The following is a 23,220-nucleotide window of genomic DNA, read 5'->3' on the forward strand; positions in this document are numbered from 1 at the left end:
AGACCCCAGCTGTGCTTCTGCTGGGAACACCGGGAATTCCTGCCAGGAAACTCCCATTCCCTGCTGTCTGTGCCAGGGGAGCACGGGCAGAGCCCAGCCCAGGGAGCCTGGAGACTGCAGCCCTGCCCCACCTTCAGGAGCTCCTCCATCCCAGCTCCAGCCACAGCAATTTGCTCTGTATTTGGGCAAAACGCTGAAAATGAGAGCAGTGATGGAGCTGGCGGGAAGGAACCCATGGAATACCTCTCCTTTCCTTGTGCTTTGAAGAGTGGAACATAAAAATGCTGAAGCTCCAAGTGGATTCCTCGTGCTTGGTGATGCACTGAGGTATCGATCAAACAGGACAAGGAACTGCAATATTTGCTCTGCTGCAATAAATAAATAAAGTAATAGATAAAGAAAGAATTTCTTTATTGCAATAAATGCTGATTTAACTCAGCCCATCAGCAGCATTTCCTGGATTTATTTTCTTCATCTGCAGCAAACAAAAGATTTAAATTATTCCTCTTTAAAGTGCCGTGCTTAAACCCAACACGCAGCCTAAGAAAGCAACAGGGAGACACCGAAAGACAAAAACAATCCCTTTTTTCAGTCCTGATTAATCAGCCCAGCTAATTACAGCCAGCTGAGGAACTCCTGGGTGTTCCAGGGGACAGTGGCTGGGGGCACTTCACAGAGACCCTGTGTCGGTGGTACCCAGAGCTCTGGGCAGCAATGGGTTCTCCAACCTCAAAACACATCAAAAAGGGAAAAGAAAATTAAAGCAGCCCTCAAATTACCTGGAAAACACTCATTTTGTGTCTTCTTTTATCACTGCAGAGCACCCAGCAGCTCTTCCAAACATTCCCATGACCCAGGTCCTTAAAGCCACAAGCCTTAAACCCAACAAACTCAGCCAAAGCCAAGAGCAGCAGCACCTTTCAGCTTTTTTTCCCCTGTGGTAAATCAAACATTTTAACCCGACTCCATCAAACAAAGTGCTTGGAGTGATGTTCAGTGTGTCCTAATGACCTTTGGACTTCAAGCTGGCCACAGGAGAAGCACCAAAACACAGATGGGCTTCACCCAGGAACGAGGTCACGGGCTGGAGAGAGGGCAGGCTCAAAAGGCAAAAATAAACTGATCATTCCCATCCTCGAGCTTAGGGGAATGCAGCTGGGAAATAAAACCTGCAGTTCCAAACTGCACTTTACTGTCTCTGGTAGAGTGAAAATTCCAGCATGGACCAGTGCCACACACAGATCCAGCCTGGGGAATCACACAGCCTTTTCCCAGCTGACACAAAGCTGATTGAATCCCAGAGCCCCAGAGTGGTTGGGGTGGGAAGTGACCTCAAAGCCCATCCAGTGCCACCCCTGCCATGGGCAGGGACACCTTCCACTGTCCCAGGCTGCTCCAAGCCCCAGTGTCCAACCTGGCCTTGGACACTGCCAGGGATGGACACAGTTGCAGGATTTGCCCTTCCAAGCTTCCCCCAAGGCCATGCCAGAAAATTCCTTGACATTTTGGCACGGGCTCTCCAGTCCCCACATCAAAAAGCCATTTATAACTTATTACAACACTGCCATTCACTGTCATCTCTACTCCAGGTGCTACAACTTAGGCAAAAAAGGTTCCTGGGAAGTGGGTGACATTCCTTTAGGATACAAGAAATGAGCTGTCACAGCACAAGAAGGGATCCTGTATTAACAGGGCTTGCAGTGTGTGCAACTCCCACTCAGTGCTTTGAACTTCAGCTGGGCTGGAACCAGCCTCCCTCGTCAGAAACCTTTCATTTCTGCGGGGCTCACAAGGAAAACATTCTGATTCCAACCCAAATCCCTCAGGATAAGTCGCCTCTCTGATTTTTGACTGGATGCAAGAACATGATTAGAGGTTTGCCAGTCCCAGATCTGCCTACCTTGTCAGCTCCTCGACTTCAAAACAACCCCACAAAGGAACAAACGCCACACAGGAGATCCTCGAGGCAGCACTGACTGAGGGTGCTGAGGGCACAAACCCTGCCCTGCTCAGCCCATTCCTTTAGAGGGGGACTCCACGATTCCATGGTGCATCCCCCCAGTGCTCTGCCCATTTTCCCTGTGCCCATTTTGTACTCCAAAGCCAGGAGAGCAGGCTCCAAACCCAACACTTGAGCAAAGCCAAACCATTCCCAAACAGATTGTCCAGAGCAGCTGTGGCTGCCCCTGGATCCCTGGCAGTGCCCAAGGCCAGGCTGGACATGGGGGCTTGGAGCAGCCTGGGACAGTGGGAAGTGCCCCTGCCATGGCAGGGGGTGGAAAGAGGTGAGCTTTAAATCCCTTCCCACCCAAACCATTCCAGGATTCCATGATCAGACCTACATGGTTCTATCCAGCTCCTGTCCCGATCCCCAGTGATCCCCGGTGATCCCTGGCCCAGCAGCACGTGGAGCCTGTTCCATCATCCAGGACTCCCCTCTCCAAAGGATAATGGAACTGCTGCTCCAGAAGTGTCCTGCAGCAGGTAATGACAGCGGGTACGTGTGACAAATTCCCTGCCCTTCCAAACCCACCATTTCACACTCCCAAACCGGGAGGGATCCAAACCCCCCGGAGCTGCTTGCAGCTGGAAGGGCTGTTCAGGCGAGCCCTGAGAGCTGGCACGTGGGCACAGGATCCTTTTTGGCTCAAAGTGTGGGGTTAAAAGGCCGAGATGTACCCCAAAGTCTGTCTGGGGACATGGGGGTGCCAAACCCCCTCTCCCCTGGCTGTATGACAGCAGCCATGCAGAGCAGGGAACGGGGTTTGAAAATGCTGCTTTGAAAAGCAAATTAAAATTGTCCCCGCTGTCCACTTGTCACCCCCTATGCCAGATCTCTTCCGTATCCCATTGTCAGGTTAATTGCCTGCCAAATGGCCGCTGTGAGGACTTGGGGAGCAGAAATAATTTACCTAGGAACTGATGTTGTGTTCTCTGCTGGCACCAGGGTCCTGAGCATTTGTAAAAAGCCTTTTTAAAGCACAGCAGCTGCCCTTCAGCTCCGGGGACACGGACCTGCCAATCCTGGCTGCTCCATCTAGCCAGGCTTTCAGGGATGTGAGCAAGCCAAGAGCCCACACTGCGAGGGAGCCACAGGCTTTTTGGAGGGACACTGGCTGCAGCTTTCCAAAGGAAAATCCCATCCCAGCTCCTGCCAGACAGCACAGGGGAGGATGGCAGGAGCCAGCCAGGGATGTGTGAGGGAAATGCCAGTGAATCCTTAAAGCAAAACTGGAATTGGAAGAATCAAACGAAGCGAGCCAAAACGCCAGTGCCCGTGCTCCCACCTTGGTTCACTTTTGGTTCTGGACTCCTTCCAGTCATTCCCCCTGCCCCATCCAAATCTCTTCCCCAAATCACTCACCTGCTACCTCAACTTCTCCCAGGGCTAATTCCCCACTGGATGAGGCTGAAGGAAATGGGAAATCTCTGCAGGAGAGAGTGGCCAGGGACCTTTGCATTTCCAAAAGCCACCTCAGAGCACACAGCTGCCTGTGACCGACAGGAGTGGGACTGATCCTCCCCCTGTCCTGGCCTCTGCCAGAGGGACAAACACAGCCCTGCTTCCCACTGGTGGCTCCTCCTGCATTTGGGAAACCCACAGCGATGGGTGGGCACACCTGGAGAGAAAGGGCTCAGCCCCAGAACAGCATCGCTACCAAAACTGAGCCCTGCCCTCTCCCGCCTGCATCTTCCTCCGCAAACAAAGCATTCTCCCGCTCTGGCAATGGGGGAAACCAGCTCTGGTGCCTGTCAATCCCATTCATCCCTGTCCTCCTCAGGGCCAGACAGCACCTCCCAGGCAGGAATCCCCACCCTCCACCTTCCCACCCACTCCTGCCCACAGAGCTACAGCCCCAGAACTTGATGGCCTTCTTAAGTGGCCTCATAGGAAATCTGGGGGAAACTAATGGAAAGGGAATATCTATTCAGTAACACAGGAGAACAGGCTAATAAATATCAGCCATGCCAATAAATACCAGAGATCATCTCAGAGTCTCCAGCCTGACTTGGAAGGGCCCAAGGCCAGGCTGGACGGGGCTTGGAGCACCCTGGGATGGTGGAAGGTGTCCCTACCCATGTCAGGGGTGGAAACAAGATGAGCTTTAAGCTCCTTTTCAACCCAAACCAGTCTGGGATTCTATGTGAACACAGATACCAAACACCACTGAGTCATAGAAAACACAAATATTTACTGTTTAAGGCAAAAAACCACACAGGAAACTCACAAAAAGAGGAGCTGTGAGTAAAGGTTTTCCAAACCCACTTGCTACTCTTCTTCTTAATAACAGAAAATGATCTGGCTGAGAAAAAATAACGAAGGTGCTGTCAAGGAGGCTGCTTAAGTTCATCGATTGTGTGTTTAAAGGCAATCCACCCCCTGCTGCCAAGCACAAGCTCAGGCAGACAAAAAGCAGCAGTTCCAGCACCCAAAGTCTCACTGATGGCCTGCATTGGTGCTCTGGGGACCCACTGCCCACAGCAGATCCTGCTGGAGCTCTCCAGGAGGAATAAACAGATAAAAACCTCTCCTGGAACAAGAGCTCGCATGATCCACTTCCTCCGGGGTCTCTTCTGGAGCATTTCTCCTCCCAGCCGGATCTGAGCAAGGCTCTTCTCCAGGGAAACAGAAAAGCTGGCAGGGAGAAACACCAGTGCTTCCTGAGAAGTTCCCCAGAGAGGTTTAAACTCCTTATCCCTGGAAGGGAATAATAAGGCCAGGAAGGACAGCACTTGGAGCTGCCTGGCATGGCTTTAATGGCTTAAGGCAGGCAGGGTTAGGTGAGATATATGGAAGGAATTGTTCCCTGGCAGGGTGGGCAGGCCCTGGCACAGGGTGCCCAGAGCAGCTGGGGCTGCCCCTGGATCCCTGGCAGTGCCCAAGGCCAGGCTGGACACTGGGGCTTGGAGCAGCCTGGGACAGTGGAAGGTGTCAGAAGGGGTGGCGCTGGATGGGCTTTAAATCCCTTCCCACCCAAACTGGGTCTGTGATTCCAAGCTGGACCTTTCCAGCTGTCCCTGCTGTTGGCAGCGTCCCCTGCAGTGCCACAGCAGCAGGACACACACTGTCCCCACTGTCCCCTCGCTGTCAGGCCGCAGGCCTGGCACTCACGGCTTCCCTGTGCTGCCACCAATCCAACCCGCAGGACATTTCCTGCTGCAGCCACGCTGTCCCCCCTCCTTGTCACTTCATTAGCTCCGTGTGGCCTGGCACTGCCAGCAGAAGCAGGGGGCACACAGGTTGCCAGCTGTCAGAATCCAGGGATAAATGAGTGTTCCATTCCTGCGGAGGGCTCGGAGCACAGGCACCAACATCCCTGGGATGCTGCTGGGACTGCAGGGATTCATCACCTGCCCGGGCAGGGCGTCAGGACAGGGCCTTGCCCTGTGGCAAAGCTAAATTGCCCCGGAGATGAGGCTTAATTCACTCCTAGGGGAAATAATACCCTTAAAACAAGGGAGTCATTTCCCACATCCAATGCTACCACGGGAATTCTACAGTGAGCGGGGCCGGCGGAGGCTGCGCAGCTGAGGAAGGGCCTGGAGCAGCTCCGTGCCCAGCACAGGCTGAGGGAGCCGGGGCTGCTCAGCCTCGAGAGGAGCCCCAGCTGAGAGGGGCCCTCAGCCCTGGCTGTCCCTGGCTGCAGGGAGGGCTCCGAGCAGGGCCCGGGCTCTGCTCCGGGGCCCAGCAATGGCACCAGAGCACCGGGCAGGGCCTGAGCCCAGCAATTGCCCTGCCCAGGAGGCAGAACTGCTGCCCTGGGCAGTGCCCAGCCCTGAGCACATTGGCCACAGAGGCTCTGGGCTCTCCTCCCTGGGGCTGTTGCAGAGCTGTGTGCACACAGTGCTGTGCCTGTGCTCCGGGATGGCCCTGCTGGAGCAGGGAGGAGAGAGCAGATGCCCTCTGTGCTCCCTGCAGCCTGAGCCATCCTGGGATCCTGTGAGGAAGACAAGAGCTGGCTTTTCCTGCCCACATGGGTCAGAGCTGGGGTAACACCCTGAGGACTCAACAAGAGATGCCACTGCTGGGCCTGCTCCTGGCACCCCAAACTCACGCAGCCAGCAGGACAACGAGTGCCAGAGGAAGGAGGCCATAGAGAAATGTCCCATTCCGAGCTGTGGGAACAACAACAACCCTCCCACATGCCCATGCCCTGAGCAGAAGCTGCTGATAAAGGCCTGCATTGGCCATTTTGGAAGTGCCAGGAAACACCACCCGAGAAAGCAGCCGCTGCCATCTGTTCTAGCTCCAACTGCTTGAGACGATTCTCTTTACCTTAAATATATCCCAATATATATAAATACCACACACAGGCTATGAAAACGACTCAGCAGAATGTCTCGTGCCGGCGAGGACAGGGCTGGGTGGCCTGTGGCTCCCACGGGTGACATCCCAGCCCTTGTGCTCCGGGCACAGGGACATCGCTGCTCCTCCTCCCGCCGGCTGCGTCAGAGCAGCCCAGCCGATAATAAACTATTCCTGCCACACCACTTCTCACACGGCCCACGGGCTGTCTGCCAGGATTTTCAGCCTCTCCAGGAGGGACAGGGTGCAGGTACATTGCTGTTTAGCTCTGGAACCGTGTGCTGGTTGCCTGGGAAACGGCCGGAGCGGGGAATTACATTGGATCCACTGGCCAGAGTTTGCAGTGGATCTAAAATTCCCTCTCCTCACTCTGTTCAATGTGCCAGGATGTTGAGAGACTGCTGCGTGCCCACACACACGTGTGGGGTGATGGACACCACGCCCAGAGCTGGGATGACTCCCTGCCTTGCACCATCCTTCTCCTGTCAGACTAGGCCACGCCAACACTGAAATCTGCAGCCTTCACACATCATTCAATGGCCAAAGTGACAAAAAAGTCCTCTGTTCCCTCTGTCAGTCTGTATTCCCTCTGTCAGTCCTCTATTCCCTCTGTCAGTCCTCTATTCCCTCTCTCAGCTCTGTATTCCCTCTCCCAGTCCCGTATTCCTTCTCTCAGTCCCATATTCCCTCACCCATTCCTGTATTCACTCTCCCATTCCCACATTCCCTCTCCCAGTCCTGTATTCTCTCTCAGTCCTGTATTCCCTCTCTCAGTCCTACATTCCCTCTCCCATTCCCATATTCCCTCTCCCAGTCCCACATTCCCCCTCCCAGTCCCACATTCCCTCTCCCATTCCCATATTCCCTCTCCCAGTCCCACATTCCCCCTCCCAGTCCCACATTCCCTCTCCCATTCCCACATTCCCTCTCCCAGTCCCACATTCCCTCTCCCAGTCCCACATTCCCTCTCCCATTCCTGTATTCCCTCTCCCAGTCCCACATTCCCCCTCCCAGTCCCACATTCCCTCTCCCACCTGCTGCTCCCTCAGTGCAGGCTCTCCCACCAGCCCCCTGCCTGCCACAGCTCCTGTGTTGGTTTTGCCCCCCAGCCGTGATTCTTTAATGACAATGAAAGCCACCGATCCCTTTGGCGAGCGCTTCTCCTCCTCGCCTCAGGGAGCTCGGAGCGCAGCACGCTGACAGGTGGCACCTCTTGGACCTCCAGGTGAGGAACAGCTCAGCAGCAGCAGCAGCAAGGAAATTCCTGAGGTGAGGGCCACGATGCTCCGGAGAGCACACAGGTTCAGATGTTTCCTTAGCACTGAGGAATCCTCTTTTCTCCTGGAAAAAGCCAGGTGAGGAAGTACTCCAAGCAGGCTATTTCCCTGAAAATAACCCTTCCCCTGAGCCATGTTACAGGGGGATTCTCCAGGCAGTTTTCACTCTGTTAAAGCAACAAAACCATTCCTCACTGGAGCTCAGGGATCTTTTTTTCCCCCAGGGATTTTAAAAGCTTTGGAACCCAAAGTACTCCTCACCTGCCTTCCCCAGTTCCTTACAGGGCTGTGATTCAATCCAGCCTGAAACTGGATTACAGTAATTTACTGCAGAACAGTGGAGAGAAGGGGGAAATGAGGAAAGGGAAAGTGTATCAGTCACCTCTGCGCAGAAAAGAGAAGATGCTAAAAGCTGGCAGGTGCTTCCTTATCTTATTTATCACACGTTGACGGCAACAAACGGTTTTTAAAAGAAAAACACCCAGGGGTGGGAATGGGAAGAAAAAATCCCGTCCCAGTAAATCATGGCAGAAATTCCTTGGCTGCTAAAAGCCAAGCAGTCAAAACACCCACTGGATGTTCATGGAGGAAAAGCAACAGGAAACAACAAAACTCCTACTTAAAGCATCCCAAACCCATGGCTCCTGGAGGAGCCCAACTCAACCAGCCAAGGAGCAGTTTAGCAGCAGAATTCAGTGCAGAGGAGATGTTTCTCTTTAGAGGACATTAATAATGGTTTAAAATGTAATTAACTTGTGCCACCGGGCTGCTGTTAATTTCAGCATGCACTAAACAGTAAATCCAAACAGGACCTGTCATCCTGCAGTAGGCAAAACCCTCATGGAAAAGCTTTCAGCAGCGAAATGAAAGGAAAAGCCACCGTGAAGTGCGTGGAGAAATCAGCTCTGGGGATTATTTTCATACTTATTTTGTATTAAATGCTGGCACAGAAGCTCAGCACCACCCAACCACCCCTTGCAGATCTCTGCAGGCATCTCCCCTTTCATGTCCTCGCCGGGCAGAGCTGTCCCTGCGCTCCCCACGGACACGCAGAGCCTTCCCCAGCCTTCCCCAGGGCTCAGAACAAACATTTTGCTCTTCCCTTGAACTTTGTGCCGTGAATTCTGCAACACTCTGAGTATTTGGCCCAGTGCTTGTCCCAGGGGCTGGTGAAGAGCCCTTCAGCTCCTCCCTTCTCTGTGAGGTGGGGTTAGGCAATTCACCTTGGGTCTCGGAGATACTCTAAGGGGAAAACATTCCCAGAAATCACCAGGCATTGTTCCTGGAGTGCTCCTCCTTTTTCCAGGAACATCAGTGCATGGGGTTTGAGTCAATGAAGAATCAAACAGGTTCATGCAAACCCTCATCCATGGATTTAAAGGCTTGAGGTGTTTTCCGAATTGATCCTGTGAGAACAACACTGCAGAAATACAGAAACCTGCTCTGAAATAACCATAATTTGCTGGGTTTCTTCCAGAATTTCCATATTGCTGCTGGAAGCAATTTGAAATACAAAGGATTTTGATTTGAAGCCCGTGGGTGCAGGAGCAGGTGAGTCAAAGGGGATTGATGATGTTTTATTCTATTTATCGAGGGGGATTTACCTGTTTTCAATCATTATTTTATTACAGTGCCAGCTAGAGAGGAAGCAAACACTCCAGCCTTCATCCAAAGGCTTTATGTAATTCCACTTTAATTCTGGCTGAACATGAAATTAATTATGATTAAGGGGCAAAACCTGCCTAAAGCCCCGCTGGGTTTGGTGATCGCGTGTCAGTCCCAGCCCCCATCCAGCATGGAGATATTTTAGCAAAGAACCAACGAGATCACCTCACAGAAACCACACAAAACAGCTTAAAAAAAAAAAAAAAAAAACAGTGAAAAAGACTGGGAATGTAAAAGATGAGTCGTGTTACTAAATCATGGATTTCCTCCAGGCCACTTGGATCCCGTGGCAGGTGCTGAGTGCACCAAACACTGCCCTTGGTGTGTGGCAGAACCCCCTCAGCTGCACAAGCCAGAGGAAAAACCTCTCAACAAAAAGAGATTAATTATTATGGAGGCAACGTGACAGGAAAGGAGAGAGGAATGATGGCACCTCAACACATCCTCAGGGAGCGAGTTTGGATTTCTGCAGCCTCCAGCAGAGCCCAGTGGTGCCTCTCCAGCCCTGCTGTGAGGGGGCAGCTCAAGCAGGAGCGGGAGATGCAATTTAATGGCACTCAGGCTCTGGGAGAGTCTCTCCCGTGTGCCATAAAAACCCTCAGCCAACGCTGCTGCCTGCGGGAAGGAGCCCGAGGATCACAGCCAGCCCTGCCTGGAGGGGTGGGAAGAGGAGCAGGAAATGGGAATTGGATGTTGCTGCAGAGCTGGGTGGGAATTAAAGGCACATCTCAAAAGCCAGCAGGTTCAACCGGCACCTCCAAAATGTCTGGGAACACAACAAACCACCCAGCCAGCCCAACATGCAGCTGCTTGGTCTTTGCCACTGATGTGCTGATGTATTTACTGTCCACACCCGCCTCTGCAAAGCAAAGGCTCCACAGACACCAATCCTTCAGGGGTGCTGCCTCCCAAGGCTCTCTGTTTTCGCAGGGGATGGCATCTGTAACCCAGCAAATTGGATTTGTGCCTTTGAAGCTGCTGGGAAGCGGCAGCAGCACTGGGAAGAGCTGTTTGCAGGACGAGAGAAGAGCCTGATGGCTCGTTAGGGGTCCCTCGGTAGTTTTTGAAATATAGATGGTGTTAACTCTCATCTCTTGGCTGGTTCAGAACTGGGAATTGCTAGAGCTGCCCAGCATTTCCTACCCCGCTGCTGCTGCTGCTGGGGCTCAGAGCTGCTCCCAGATTTCCCTGTGGGAACATCCTGCACAGCAGCCCCGGCAGCTGGGGGAAGGTTTGGGATAGAAATGAAAGCTCCCTCAGGTGCCCGGCCAAGATCTGAGGAGCAGGAGGAGCCCTCCCGGGGCAGCACTGCTGACTGCAGCCTGACGAGCTCATCTGCAGGCTCCACTCCTGGACAGCCACACTCAGGAATTCTGCATTTCTCCACAGCCAGGAGAGCTGGAACAACCAAATTACCCCCCAAAAAAGTCCATTCTGTCGATTATTTTTATGGAGAAAAGTGTACTTTCAGCTGACATTTTGCATTAAAGTTTTTCTTCCATGCAACAGTTATCTCCCAGACAAAACAGATCCGCATCCTTCTGATCCCGAACACGTGGGAAGCTGCCTCCAAATACAATATCCCGGGATACTGTGAAGTGATGCAAACACATTGCCTGGAGATGTCCTTCTGTGCCTTTATTTTCCATGTGCCAGACTGACAGAGCTCCCAGAAAACCCCCGCATGAACAATCCCACAGCTCCAAAACGCCTGTGGCTCTGCAGAGCCCCAGACTGGGCCCAAACCCTGCGAGCTCTTGGGTTCCCATCTCCACCAGGGAGCGGGGAGAGGGCAATCAAAGCTGTGGGAAGCGTCAGCACCCTTTTGTTCCTAAAACCCTCCAGGAAAAATGTTGGAGCAGCTGAGGAGCCAAGATTTTTTATGTTTATTACTTTCTTTCATTCCTTTCAGAGGGCTGTGTGTGATTCACCTGCACAGCTCCCAGGAGCAGGGATAGCACCATCCCTGAGGAGCACGGGCAGCAGGACACAGCAGGAAGGCTGCCAGGGAAGGGACCTCCTGCCCTCAGAGCTGCTGATCCTGGTTAAAATATGAGCCAGTCCGACTAATTAAAGAGGTGTGGTCTGCAGACACCTCCCAGCAGAACTGTGCACGCGGGAATGGAGCCTTTTAAGGCTTCTATTTTAAAATATATCCAGGCACCAGCAAGCAGGGACCCCAAAGTTCCAAACCCCTCTGAGGGCTCACACTGCCTCAGATAATGAATATTTCCAGCAGCAGCTCTGGCACAGAGAGAAAAAAGAGCGCTTTAGGGAAATTAAGTTCACCCTTCAGGGAAATAGCTGCCTTGCCCTCCCTTTCGCCAGCAGCACAGCTCCCAAGGGCTCCCTGGACAGGCCCACACACACTTTTAGAACCCTCACTTTCCTTCCCTGCAAGCACAACGTGTTCCCAAGCACCCCCAGGCCTCTGAGAGAAAGGGAAAAGACAAAAGAAGCCTCTTTGTGATACCCCCACTTTACACAAGACATTCCCGGCTTGGGGTGACCCAACTGGGGCTTTCCAGCAGTGCCTGAAGGAGCTACAGGAAACATGGAGAGGGACTGGGGACAAGGGATGGAGGGCCAGGACACAGGGAATGGCTTCCCAGTGCCAGAGGGCAGGGATGGATGGGATATTGGGAAGGAATTGTTCCCTGGGAGGGTGGGCAGGCCCTGGCACAGGGTGCCCAGAGCAGCTGGGGCTGCCCCTGGATCCCTGGCAGTGTCCAAGGCCAGGCTGGACATTGGGGCTTGGAGCAGCCTGGGACAGTGGGAGGTGTCCCTGCCATGGCAGGGGTGGCACTGGGTGGGCTTTGAGGTCCCTCCTAACCCAAACTGGTGTGGGATTGGTGCTGTCACAAACCCACAGATTTCCAACAAAATTCCTCACTGCCATTACCCCAAAGCACCTAAACCCAGTGTTTTTATTTCCTCCAAGGAAAGACAACTTGAAATATCAAGGCCCTCATTTCCCTCTTGCCAGAAATAATCATCTCTTCTCCTCGAACCAATGACATATTTAAGTCCAGACTTTTTCCCACCCACACTGAGGCACTCCCACAAGTAGGAGAGCTTTCCAGCAGGGCTGGTTTCTGGGGTTTTGATTAGCAAATGAATGATGTGGTCTCTGCAACACAGAAATCCACTTTAGAACAGAACCAAATAGGACTAAAGGGCATTTCTGAAATTTGCTCTGCTTCTTTTCACAGTCAGGCAAAGAGGGTTTTATTGAGGCTCCCCAGGAGGCTGCTGCAGCCTTCCCTGAGCAAGGCTTGGGCAGTCAGTGCAGTCATTGTAGGATTCTGCAACCAACACCCCTTTTACATCCCCAGGTGCTGCTGCAGTGAGAACCACACCAGACGTCTCAGGGGAAAATCAGTACTTCCATGGCAAGGGAAGGAAAAAATTGCTCTGGTAACTCCTCATGGCAAAAAACCCCCATGGCTGGCATCAACAGTTGCCAAAGATGCAGGAAATGAAACTGTGGGATTGCTTTTCTTTGGGTCTGTGATAAGGAAATTCATCAGCAGGAACAGGGCAAAAGTCTTGAACTGGGGCCAAGCTGCAGGACTGGAAACACTGGGAATCATCTCAGGATTAAAGACTTGGATCTTGTGAAAAGGTCACCTTAGAGAGCTGGATTTCCCTGCTTTCAAAAGCAATGTGAATTCCTTCATCTATGCTTAATTCCCAGAATCCCAGGAGAGCTGGGTTGGAAGGGACCTCTGGAGATGATCCAGTCCAAGCCCTGCCCAGGCAGGGTCACCTGGAGCAGGTGACACAGGAGCACTTCCAGGCAGGCTTGGGATGAATCTGGAGAGGGAGACTCCAGGTCCCCCTGGGCAGCTGTGCCAGGGCTCATGGAAAAGAAGTTCCTCCTGTGGAGGTGGAGGCTGTGCTAGACAAACCAGCTGGATTGATGGAGCTGCAGTGACAGTGGCTGTCACCGTGCAAATAAAACAAACCTCAGGTTCCTCAGGCTGCACATGCCAGGGTGGCACTTTGGAGGTAGAAACCAGATCAATTCTCACGTGCTCTGCTGCTCCCAGAAGTATTCCCAGAGTATTCCCAGCAGTCGGTGGGATTGGGAATTCCTCTCCAACTGGCCAAACTGGGCAGGAGCTGAGCCCAATTTTCAGTGCACTCCCTGAACTGAAACCAGAGGTTTAACCTGATTTATTTCCATCTCAGCAGAGCAGTGCCAGCCTGTAAAACCAGTGTGGGGTTTTGCTCTGCAGCTTCACCTCCCAGAAGGAATCCTATGTTCTTACTTTACATTCTTACTTCTCAATAAACCAAGCATCCCCGTGCTCCTCAGTGGAAAAAAAAAAGGAGGATTTTGGCAGGGAACATGCTTGGACTGAAATTCCCAGCAGGGCTGTGGTGGTGTCAAACACTCTGGGAGCAGTTGCTGTGTGTTCCTACCTGCACAGCTCCCATCTCTGCTCTCAGCTGCCGGCTTTAAGAATTCCCAAAGAAAGTCAGGCACAAGCTGATGTTCCCACCTGGATGGCCCAGCTAAAGGAAGAATTCCAGTGGATATCCAGCTCCCCAGGCACAGCCCTCATGGGATTCAAGGAAAAGGAGAATATCCAGGGTTAATCCCGTTTTCCAGCACACAACTGGACAGAACAGGAGCAAGAGGAACGTTGGGAGAACACAGTGGGAATAACCCGACACATTCCCGCGGATCCCAGGCTGTTCAGAATCAGTGCCAGGCACCTCAGGAGCTGGGGAGAACGATTCCCGTGCAAAGGAAGGAGGAAAAGGCGCCTTTGAAAGGCACTCAACAGGGATGTGCCCAAGCAGAGAGGGCCCAACAGCGAAACGGATAGAGGGGAGAACAAAACCATAATTAACAACCCAATCCTGCTTCAGCTCTCAGCAAAAATTCCGACTTCCAGTTAATTTGTACGCCTTTGAGCAAAGGGAGAAAGGAACGAGCGAAAGCGGGGCTAAAACGAGATCTCACCTCTCACGCTGAGAGGCAGATTCAGGGTTTCCTGCAGGGTTTTGTGGCTGGTTTAATCCTGGCAGGTGATTTATGGGAACAGGCAACTTCCCCTAATCCCCATCAAACCAAGCTTGGAGCAACACAGGGAGAGAGAGCCTAAAGGGGAGATTTGGATTTGGGCTTCTTGCTGTGCTTCGCTGAGCAGTGCTGGGGTTGGGATAACGTGGCACACTCGGACTCTCCATTTTCGGATTCCTCATGGGAAACATTTATTATTTGTTGTTTTAATTACTGGGAGATGCCAAACCCCTCCTGCCGGGGAGCACCTTCCTCTCCTATCACGCAGCAACTCCGCTGCTGGGAATATTCCCGTATATTGCTGGATATGCCCCCCACGGCCCAGCTAAAAGGAATCCTGGGAATATTGATCTCCATGAAAACCCCGGAAAACTCAAGTTTCGGAAGCTGTTATTTACACAAGTGGAAAGAAAGCTGCTTTCCGTCGCGCTCACGTGCGGCAGTCGCTCCCAAATAATGGGGAACAAACAAATAACCTCATCTTCTCCTGGAAGAGCTGGTTACTCACACTGCCACGCTGATCTGGAGACCGGAATTCGTTTCCCTCGGAAACTTCCGCATGAAATCCTAAAGCAGAAAAGCACCAGCTCTCCCAACCCTGTTATTTCCTATCAGATCCCAGCTCCCCGGCTTTTCCCTGCAATCCCCATTCCAGCCTCACATTCCTGCCCTTCCATTCCCACCCCGAGGCATTTGGAAAAGGACACTTTAATGACTGCTGCCAACAAATGAGCGAGGAAAAAACCCAGCTGAGAGGAAAATCCAAGGGAGGGGTGGACTTCTCCTCCTGAGACGTATTCCTGGGCTTATCCACTTCATTCCAAGGGAAGAGCTCTCCAGAACACAGCCCCGATCCCTGACATTTGTAGAACACACAGAATAAACCCCCCCCACCAAAAATATTCCCCCTGCGTGCTGCCAGCTCACCAATAACTTCATTTTGTTTAATCCACCCAAAACCTCCTTGCAATGACTCTCCCCCAAGGGATGCTTCCACGTTTGCTTTCCTTCTGCCTCCATCCCTCCCACAGGCCCTGGAATATCCCATTAAAAACGGAAAGATCCAAAATTCAGGATTTCTCCCCCAGGACAGTTTTCCCTGTGGTTTTTGTTTTGTTTTGTTTTGTTTTTTTCATTTTAAAGCAGCGTGGGGAGAAAGAAATGTTTTTAAATGACAAAGAATCTCCAGGAAAATGACTTGCAGATCCGAAGGTCAAAGTGAAAGCTCTGCATTTGCTGTCAGGGAAATAAATCAGGAGCTTTTATTCCAGCAACACAAGCAGGACGCTGCTTTGCCAGGAAAAGCACTTTAATTTGATGATTTCAATTCCTGCTTAATCCCTGTCAATTGGGATTTTAGCCTGGAAGTTTTAGCTTTGCTTTTCCATATCAGATCTTACTGAAGGAAACGGAATCAAAAAGAAGAACCCAAATTTTGCTGGGCTTTCCCTTCCCTAAACAGAGAATTCCAGCAACAGAGATCATTACGGTATTTTTAAATCCTGGACTCTTCCTGTCCCAAAAATCATTAAAACAAATATCCCAAATATCTTCTCCCAGAGAAAACTGCACTGATTGCTCGGGATTGTTTATTAAATCCAAGGCTGGTGGTCTTGAAACAAACGCAGCAATGACACGAAAGATAGGAAAACTCAAAAAATAGGAAAAATCAAATAAGTAGCAGGAAAACTCAGATAAATAATAAGAAAACTCAAATAACTCAAATAAATAATAGGAAAACTCAAATAAATAATAGGAAAACTTCCCATCTGTGTCTAATAAGGCCCACAGGGGAAAAAAAAAAATCAGGATTTTCACAGTCTCCAAATGTGTCCCAAGAAGGCAACTCCACCTCACCTTGCCTGGGGCTTGGTCAGGAAAGGAGAAGAAAAGCAAAGGTCTCCGAGGGAAGGCGCTTCAAGCACAGCCAGAAATCAAACTCCCGAACTGCCTTGTGCAACAGGGAGGGAAATTTGGGAAGTCTGCACTCAGTAACGTCTGTGAGAGCTTGGAAAACGGGATTGGACCTGAATTATGGAATCAGGGAATGGTTTGGGTTGGAAAAGGCCTTGGAGATCATCCAGTGCCAGGCCAGGGGCGCCTCCCATTGTCCCAGGCTGCTCTAGCCTGGCCTGGGACACTTCCAGGGATCCAGGGGCAGCCACAGCTGCTCTGGGAAATCCATCCCAGGGCTCCCCAGCCTCCCAGGGAACAATTCCTTCCCAATATCCCATCTATCCCTACCCTCTTCCAGCTTGAAGCCATTCCCTTGCCCAGTCCCTCCAGGCCCTGACCATATTATACCAAGTCATGTTCAAAATTAAACTTAAAATCGCCAAAAGGCGCTTTTAAAAGAACCAGCTGCACTCCGGGGGCCTGAGCCGTGGGACGGAAACCCCTAAAGGATGGGAAAGCCACCGGTGGGAAGAACAAGGCTCTTCCCAAATGATCCTCAGCTAATGCCCAGAACGTTGCACGTTTTGCTTGATTCAGGCCAAACTAACCCCACTAACCCCAAACAGCAGCAGCATCCCCTCCAAGGAATGAAGCTGACAAATCTCAGATACTGGAAGCTGCTTCCCATTCCAGCTGGAATAAGGGCACAGGAGTTGTTAGGATGGAAATATTCCAGAATGAAAATGCTCCCTGGGAGAACATCTGGGAATTCTGGGAGAGCATCTCCAGCCTTTCCAGGGGTTTTCCTGCCTCTGGACACAGCTGGGATCAGCTTCCTTCCCACAGGAGACAGGAAATATTCCCGGCCTTCTGCCCGTGGCTGTTTCATCCAGCTCATGGAAAAGAGGGGTGATCTCCAATTCCTCAGCTTCCCCATCACTGTCATTACCCAGCTCAGAGCGAGGTGGGCGTTGGTGTGGCTGTTCCAGCTGAACTCCCGAAAAACCTCTAACAGCCTCCACTGGGCATGAATGGCATTAAAAGCACGACCAAGCACCGGAGTCTCTGCCACGTGGAACACACATTCCATGGAATCTGCTGCCTCATTCCACAGGAATGAAGATCCTCCAGCAAACTGAGAGCTGCGGCGGTGTTTGCCCTCGCGTCTTCGTACGGTTCTGGCACAGAGCTCAGAAGTGAAAATGAGTTCATTTAAAAAAACTCGCCAGGACTTTCCTGGAGATATTTAAAGCTCCTATAGAATTATCTGCTGCTATTCTGGCGGTTTATTATTTATAGGCACGGGGAATTTTTGATCCTGGAACAATAAATTGATTGTGGCTCTTTTCTCAGACAGAATTCTGGCCTTTCCTTGGGTCTTTGTCTCCAAGTGCAGACAGAGAAATTCACTTTGAAAAAACAAAAAAGCACCAAAGCCCAGAGCTGCTCTCATTTGCAGGCAAACAGAGAAGAGGACAAAGGTTTGCCTACCTCCAGTTTTTTAGAGAACGGGTGAAAAGAGAGAGAGAAAAAACCCCCCAACCAATCTTTGCAGCAACACTTCAGGAAATCAGCCCTGGGAAATGAAAGGATTTGGGGGTTGTTTTTCTCCAGCTTCCACAGCACCTCCAACAAAAGCTGAGGAGGAAACAAGAGCGGGAGCCACTTGTCTCCAGTGAAACAAAATGCCAGAGTATCTCCATCTCCAAATCATCTTGCCAAGCAGATTTTCCTTTGTCAAAAGGATCAAACGACTGCCCCGGCTGCGAGAATGCAGGAATAACTGCAACAATTCCAGACCACGGCTGCTCTTCCCACGGAAATCGCGGGAGCGGATATGGATTTACACAAACCCGTGGCCAAAACGTTCCTTCAAGAGCTCACTGCTGCTGGTTCACCTCATTAATAAATGACACAAATATTTCTGGGTGATTTTTCGTCCAGCCTGGCATTTCTTTGGGTGCAATTCCTGCCTGGATTCAGCTCGTTCCTGTAAAAACCCACCGAAAAAACGTGGGGATCAGGCACACGTTGGACTCTGGGAGGTCTTTTCCACCCTCAGGGATTCAGGGATTTTGCTTGGAAAAGCATCACTTTCCAAACATCAGGAAGCAGCGATAAAAATGGGGAGAATTCCGTAGATTTCTGTGGATAGCTGCCCTCAGGAACTGCCCCCACCTCCAGCAGATCCTCCGTGCCCAGCACACCACAAAAGCCAGGATTGCTCCAGGATTTTCTTCAGTCTTCCAAGAGGCAACGGCAGAGCCCCACGAACCTCTTACAGCCCCAAAATCCTGAATTCCCCTCACGCTCCTCCTTGGGTTTGTTTCCCTCCCCTTCACACACAGGCTAAGGATGCAATATTCCTGGCTGGAAATATGGAAAAATAAAAGCAAAGCAGCAGAGCTGGAAAAATGTGGGAGGTTTTTTTCCCCTGGATCTAAGCAGTGAAAAAGTGACAGGACAAGAGGCTCCTCGTGCTCTTGCCGACGTGCTCAGGACTACGTGAAAAATGAAAGGAATTAGGGGAAAAATTGGGATTTTTCTTGTAGAAACTGCGCTTTATGCCACGGAAATCAGAAATCTGGCCCTTTTCTAGCTTGTTTTGTGCTGGATTCGTGCAGCCCCTCAATGGAACTGGAGGGTGGAGAGAGACAGGAAGGGACAGCTCCGGACATTTGGGTCACCAAGGACATTCCCAGTGTTTAGGGAAGGGGGAGGTCGTGAAGAGAAGATACAAAGAGAGAAGTTTATAGCCAGGAGGGCACCCCGAGTCCTAAGGAATGGACTGTGAGATCCTATCAATTACAGGCGGTCTCCACATCATCTCACACATCCACAAAAACATGGAATCATGGAATGGTTGGGGTGGGAGGGGCATTTAAAGCCAACTCAGTCCTCACCCCTGACACCTCCCACTGTCCCAGGCTGCTCCAAGCCCCAATGTCCAGCCTGGCCTTGGACACTGCCAGGGATCCAGGGGCAGCCCCAGCTGCTCTGGGCACCCTGTGCCAGGGCCTGCCCACCCTCCCAGGGAACAATTCCTTCCCAATATCCCATCCAGCCCTGCCCTCTGGCACTGGGAAGCCATTCCCTGTGTCCTGTCCCTCCAGCCCTTGTCCAAAGTCTCTCTCCATCTTTCCTGAGGTTCCTTCAGGTCCTGTGAAGGGCCCCAATGAGGTCACCTGGGAGCTTCTCCTCTCCAGGCTGAACAATCCCAGCTCTCCCAGCCTTTCCTCACACCAGAGCTGCTCCATCCCTCAGGAATCTTGGTGGCCTCCCATGGATCTGCTCCAACAGATCCGCATCTTCCTCGCGCTGAGGGCCCCAATCCAATGCGGACCTTCCTCAGGCTGGTGTTAGAACTTCCCAGGGGCTCCCCAGCAGCCAAAACTGAGCCTTGTTGTGCTCCAGAGGCGCTTTCCCAATCCCTGCTCCGCGCCCAGCTGAGCAGGGACAATCCAGTGGGAAATGCCAACAGGAAGGATTTTTCTCGCTGTGCTCTTCTGCTGACGAAAACAAACCAGTGACACGAAAACTGCTTAGAAAACGATGTAAGGAGGATCAGCAGATCTCAGCTGCGAACAGAGCGTGTCCCTTGAGCTGTCTCGGTGCCTCGTGCTCCCCATCCGAGGGGCTGGAAGCAGCTCCCAGCCCAGGACTGAGGGATGAGCAGGCACACAGCCACAGGCTGGGACAGCGGCAGCTCCTGGAGCACTGGGCCAACAGCAGGAGCACAGAACAGAGCTGGGCACAGAACAGAGCAGTGAAACACAGGGATGTTCCTGCACATGCAACATCCTGGGGAAATGTCTCCTCTGGACAGCGGGGACGGAGCAAAGCCTCTCACCTCTGCTTCCTGCGGTTTACAGGATCCTGTCTGACCAAGGTGATCAGAGGGATGGAGCAGCTCTGCTGGGAGGAACGGCTGGGAGAGCTGGGACTGTCCAGCCTGGAGAGGAGAAGCTCTGGGGTGACCAAATTGGGGCCTTCCAGTGCCTGAAGGAGCTACAGGAAACATGGAGAGAGACTTTGGACAAGGGATGGAGGGCCAGGACACAGGGAATGACTTCCCAGTGCCAGAGGGCAGGGCTGGATGGGATATTGGGAAGGAATTGTTCCCTGGGAGGGTGGGCAGGCCCTGGCACAGGGTGCCCAGAGCAGCTGGGGCTGCCCCTGGATCCCTGGCAGTGCCCACAGCCAGGCTGGACATTGGGGCTTGGAGCAGCCTGGGACAGTGGGAGGTGTCCTTGCCCATGGCAGGGGTGCAGACAGATCCTCTTTAGGATCCCTTCCCAAACCATCCTGGAATTTTGTGACCCCTGGAGGGGGAGGATGGAGGGTGAGCCAGCACGGAGTGTAGGGACACTGGGGATGGCCCCCGGAGGGACCAGAGTGTCCCCACAGCCCCAGCGCTCAGAGCTGAGGAAGAGCCTCTCCCTTGAGCAGGACCCTGCTGTCCTCGGAGCCAGGGAAAAGCAAACAGCTCCTCTGTGATGCAATTCAGTCTCTGCTCTCCTCCAGGGAGAAAAGAGAAGGAAAAATTACTTTTTTTCCTCCAGAATCTGGGGAAAATTAATCTAGATTTGACCTTTGTCTCTAATCCCTTGTCAATTAACCTTCCTCAAGCAGAGCAGATGCCTTGGGCTGCAGAATGACTCCAAAGCAGAAATCCACGTGGTTTAAACAGTCCTGGTGGGAAAAGGGCTCTGGGATGAGCAAGGAGAAGCCTCATACCGCCACAAAGCACTTCACACCTCTGATCAGGACGCCCCGAGAGCACAGAGCTCACTGCACACCCAGAGAAAACAGAAATTAGCCACTGAAATTCCTGCCCCAGCCACCGCTCCGGCGAAGCAGCTCCTTTTTGAGCAGCTTTTTGAAAAACTCTGCCTTTTTGTGTGTGTTAATGAATCCTTGCAACAGGAAAAAAAGGAGCACTGTAAGAAGGAACACAAGGTTTGCCTGTCCCCGCAGGGCTGGGGTGGATACACCTGCTCACCCCTGAGCCACTGAAGGGTTTGCTTGGGAGCCAACAGAGCTATGGAAACCTTGCTTTGCTTGGGGGGTTTTAAAAAAACCCGTGGCACAACACAAGCACAAAACTGCGGGAATGCTCACTGGTCCCTGCTATTCCAAAATATCAGCTTTTCACTGGAGGGCTTTGGTTTGCTTTCACAAATAATGAAAAGCCTCCAGTTCCTATTCCAACCTGAGAAATGCACGTTTCTGAAGGCTTGCTCTGGATTTCCACGGAATAAATATTTCCCCCAGTTCGCATAAAGAGCTTCATTTGTTTTTTTTCCCTCTTTAATCTGCCCCAGGCATCCATTCCCGTGCTGCTGCTGCTGCTTGGCTCCAGGCAGCCAAAGAGCTGCACAGAAGTGCTGGATTCCTGTGTGAGCCCCTGCTCGCTGCACCGGCAGCTGATGGGATTCCTGTCTCCACCTTTGGCTACCTTTCCATGGCTAAGGGCAGCCTCAGTTCATGTCCTTGGGGAATAGATGGATTTAATACAGGTGGAATGAACATCCCGGAGCCAGGGCTGCGCTCAGCGTGGGGGGATGTGCACAGGGGACTCCCCAGCAGACTTCCCACATATCCCAGCCACAGGAGCCACAGAATCCCAGGATCCCTGAGGCTGGAAAAGCCCTCCAGGATCACCGAGTCCAACCTGTGCCCGATGCCCACCTTGTCCCCAGCCCAGAGCACTGAGTGCCACCTCCAGCCCTTCCTTGGACACCTCCAGGCATGGTGTCATAGGTTAGCAAGCATAGTCCCGGAAGGGACGTCCTTGCTAAGGGGTGCTTACAGTTTCCTCTGGGACCTGATAGAACCTATCAGCTGGCCAGTTTGAATATGGACAATTCTCTAAGCCACTTAAAGTTGTGATCACCTCTGTGATCCACATTTAAGAATAGGCAAACTCCCCCTCCAAGCTCTCTCTCGTTTCCGGCGCTGGGACAGGCGGCTGCGGGCCCCGTGTGGGGGCCAGCCCCCCCCCCCCCCCCGGCAGGGCTGGGGGCAGCCAGAGCAGCTCGACTTCCCCCCCCCTCCATTGCGGCCAAGATTTCAGCAAAGCGGCACCTCTGTCCGGCAGAGGTCAGGTGACCAACAGCTGACCAACACATTCCAGCTGCAAAGCTGCAAGGCCGAGGTGAGATTAACCCTTTTATTGCTGTGAAGAGCTGAAAACCTGAGGGAAGAGAGAGAGGAGATGCTTAAAGCTGAAATTCTGTTGTGAAGCTATGAAATATCAGAGTATCCTGTTGTAATTTCATGAAGATATGGGGGGTGGAGTGTTCAACTCGTGAGCAAAAGCACCTGCGCTGAGATAGGCAGATGCTGACACAGCTGTAATTTCATGAGAAGTTTGGACAGGGAGAGATGAACCAGATGAGGACTTTTGCTCCAAACGGGAAAGGAGAAAACCTCAGTCCCTAGAGATGAACCAGATGAGGACTTTTGCTCCAAATGGGAAAGGAGAAAACCTCAGTTCCTAGAGATGCTCCCAGAGATAGTCCTAACGATGAAGATGATGAAGACCCTTTGCTCCCAGGGAAGGAGAAGGGCCTCTGTTTTTGTTTCTGAACGGCTCAACCTTAAAATTGTACCCCAAAAAACTTCAAGAGTGGACCCTCGAAAGCAGTTGCGGGAAAAGCTGCAAGTCGGGGGAAAGGACTCACACGCAGGCAGAGAGACTCCTCTTCCTAAATGGACTGAACAATATTTGGAAGTGGGCGGCTGTCTCGTTGTGATAATGTTTTCATAGCATGAGCAAGAAGAGACTTCTCTTTCTAAATGGACTGAACAAGGTTATTATGGAAGTGGTAAACAGACTGAACATCTTAAGGGTTCCAAGCTGAGCCTCCCCTGGCCCAGCCTGAGGCCGTTTCCCCTTGTCCTGTCCCTGTTCCCTGGCAGCAGCGCCCGACCCCCCCGGCTGCCCCCTCCTGCCAGGGACTTGTGCAGAGCCACAAGGTCCCCCCTGAGCTCCTTTGCTCCAGCCTGAGCCCCTTTCCCAGCTCCCTCAGGAACTC

At 52.1% G+C, this 23,220-nt stretch overlaps 1 protein-coding gene across 1 annotated transcript in view; it reads right to left on the reverse strand.

Moving 5' to 3' along the window:
• The window catches only part of PRKG1 (protein kinase, cGMP-dependent, type I), a 315,753-nt gene that overhangs the window by 233,931 nt on the left and 58,602 nt on the right, over positions 1-23,220 (reverse strand). The gene's annotated exons all lie outside the window — the stretch shown is intronic.

This window comes from Corvus brachyrhynchos, unplaced genomic scaffold, assembly GCF_000691975.1.
Source record: "Corvus brachyrhynchos isolate BGI_N302 unplaced genomic scaffold, ASM69197v1 scaffold334, whole genome shotgun sequence".
Lineage (NCBI taxonomy): Eukaryota > Metazoa > Chordata > Aves > Passeriformes > Corvidae > Corvus > Corvus brachyrhynchos.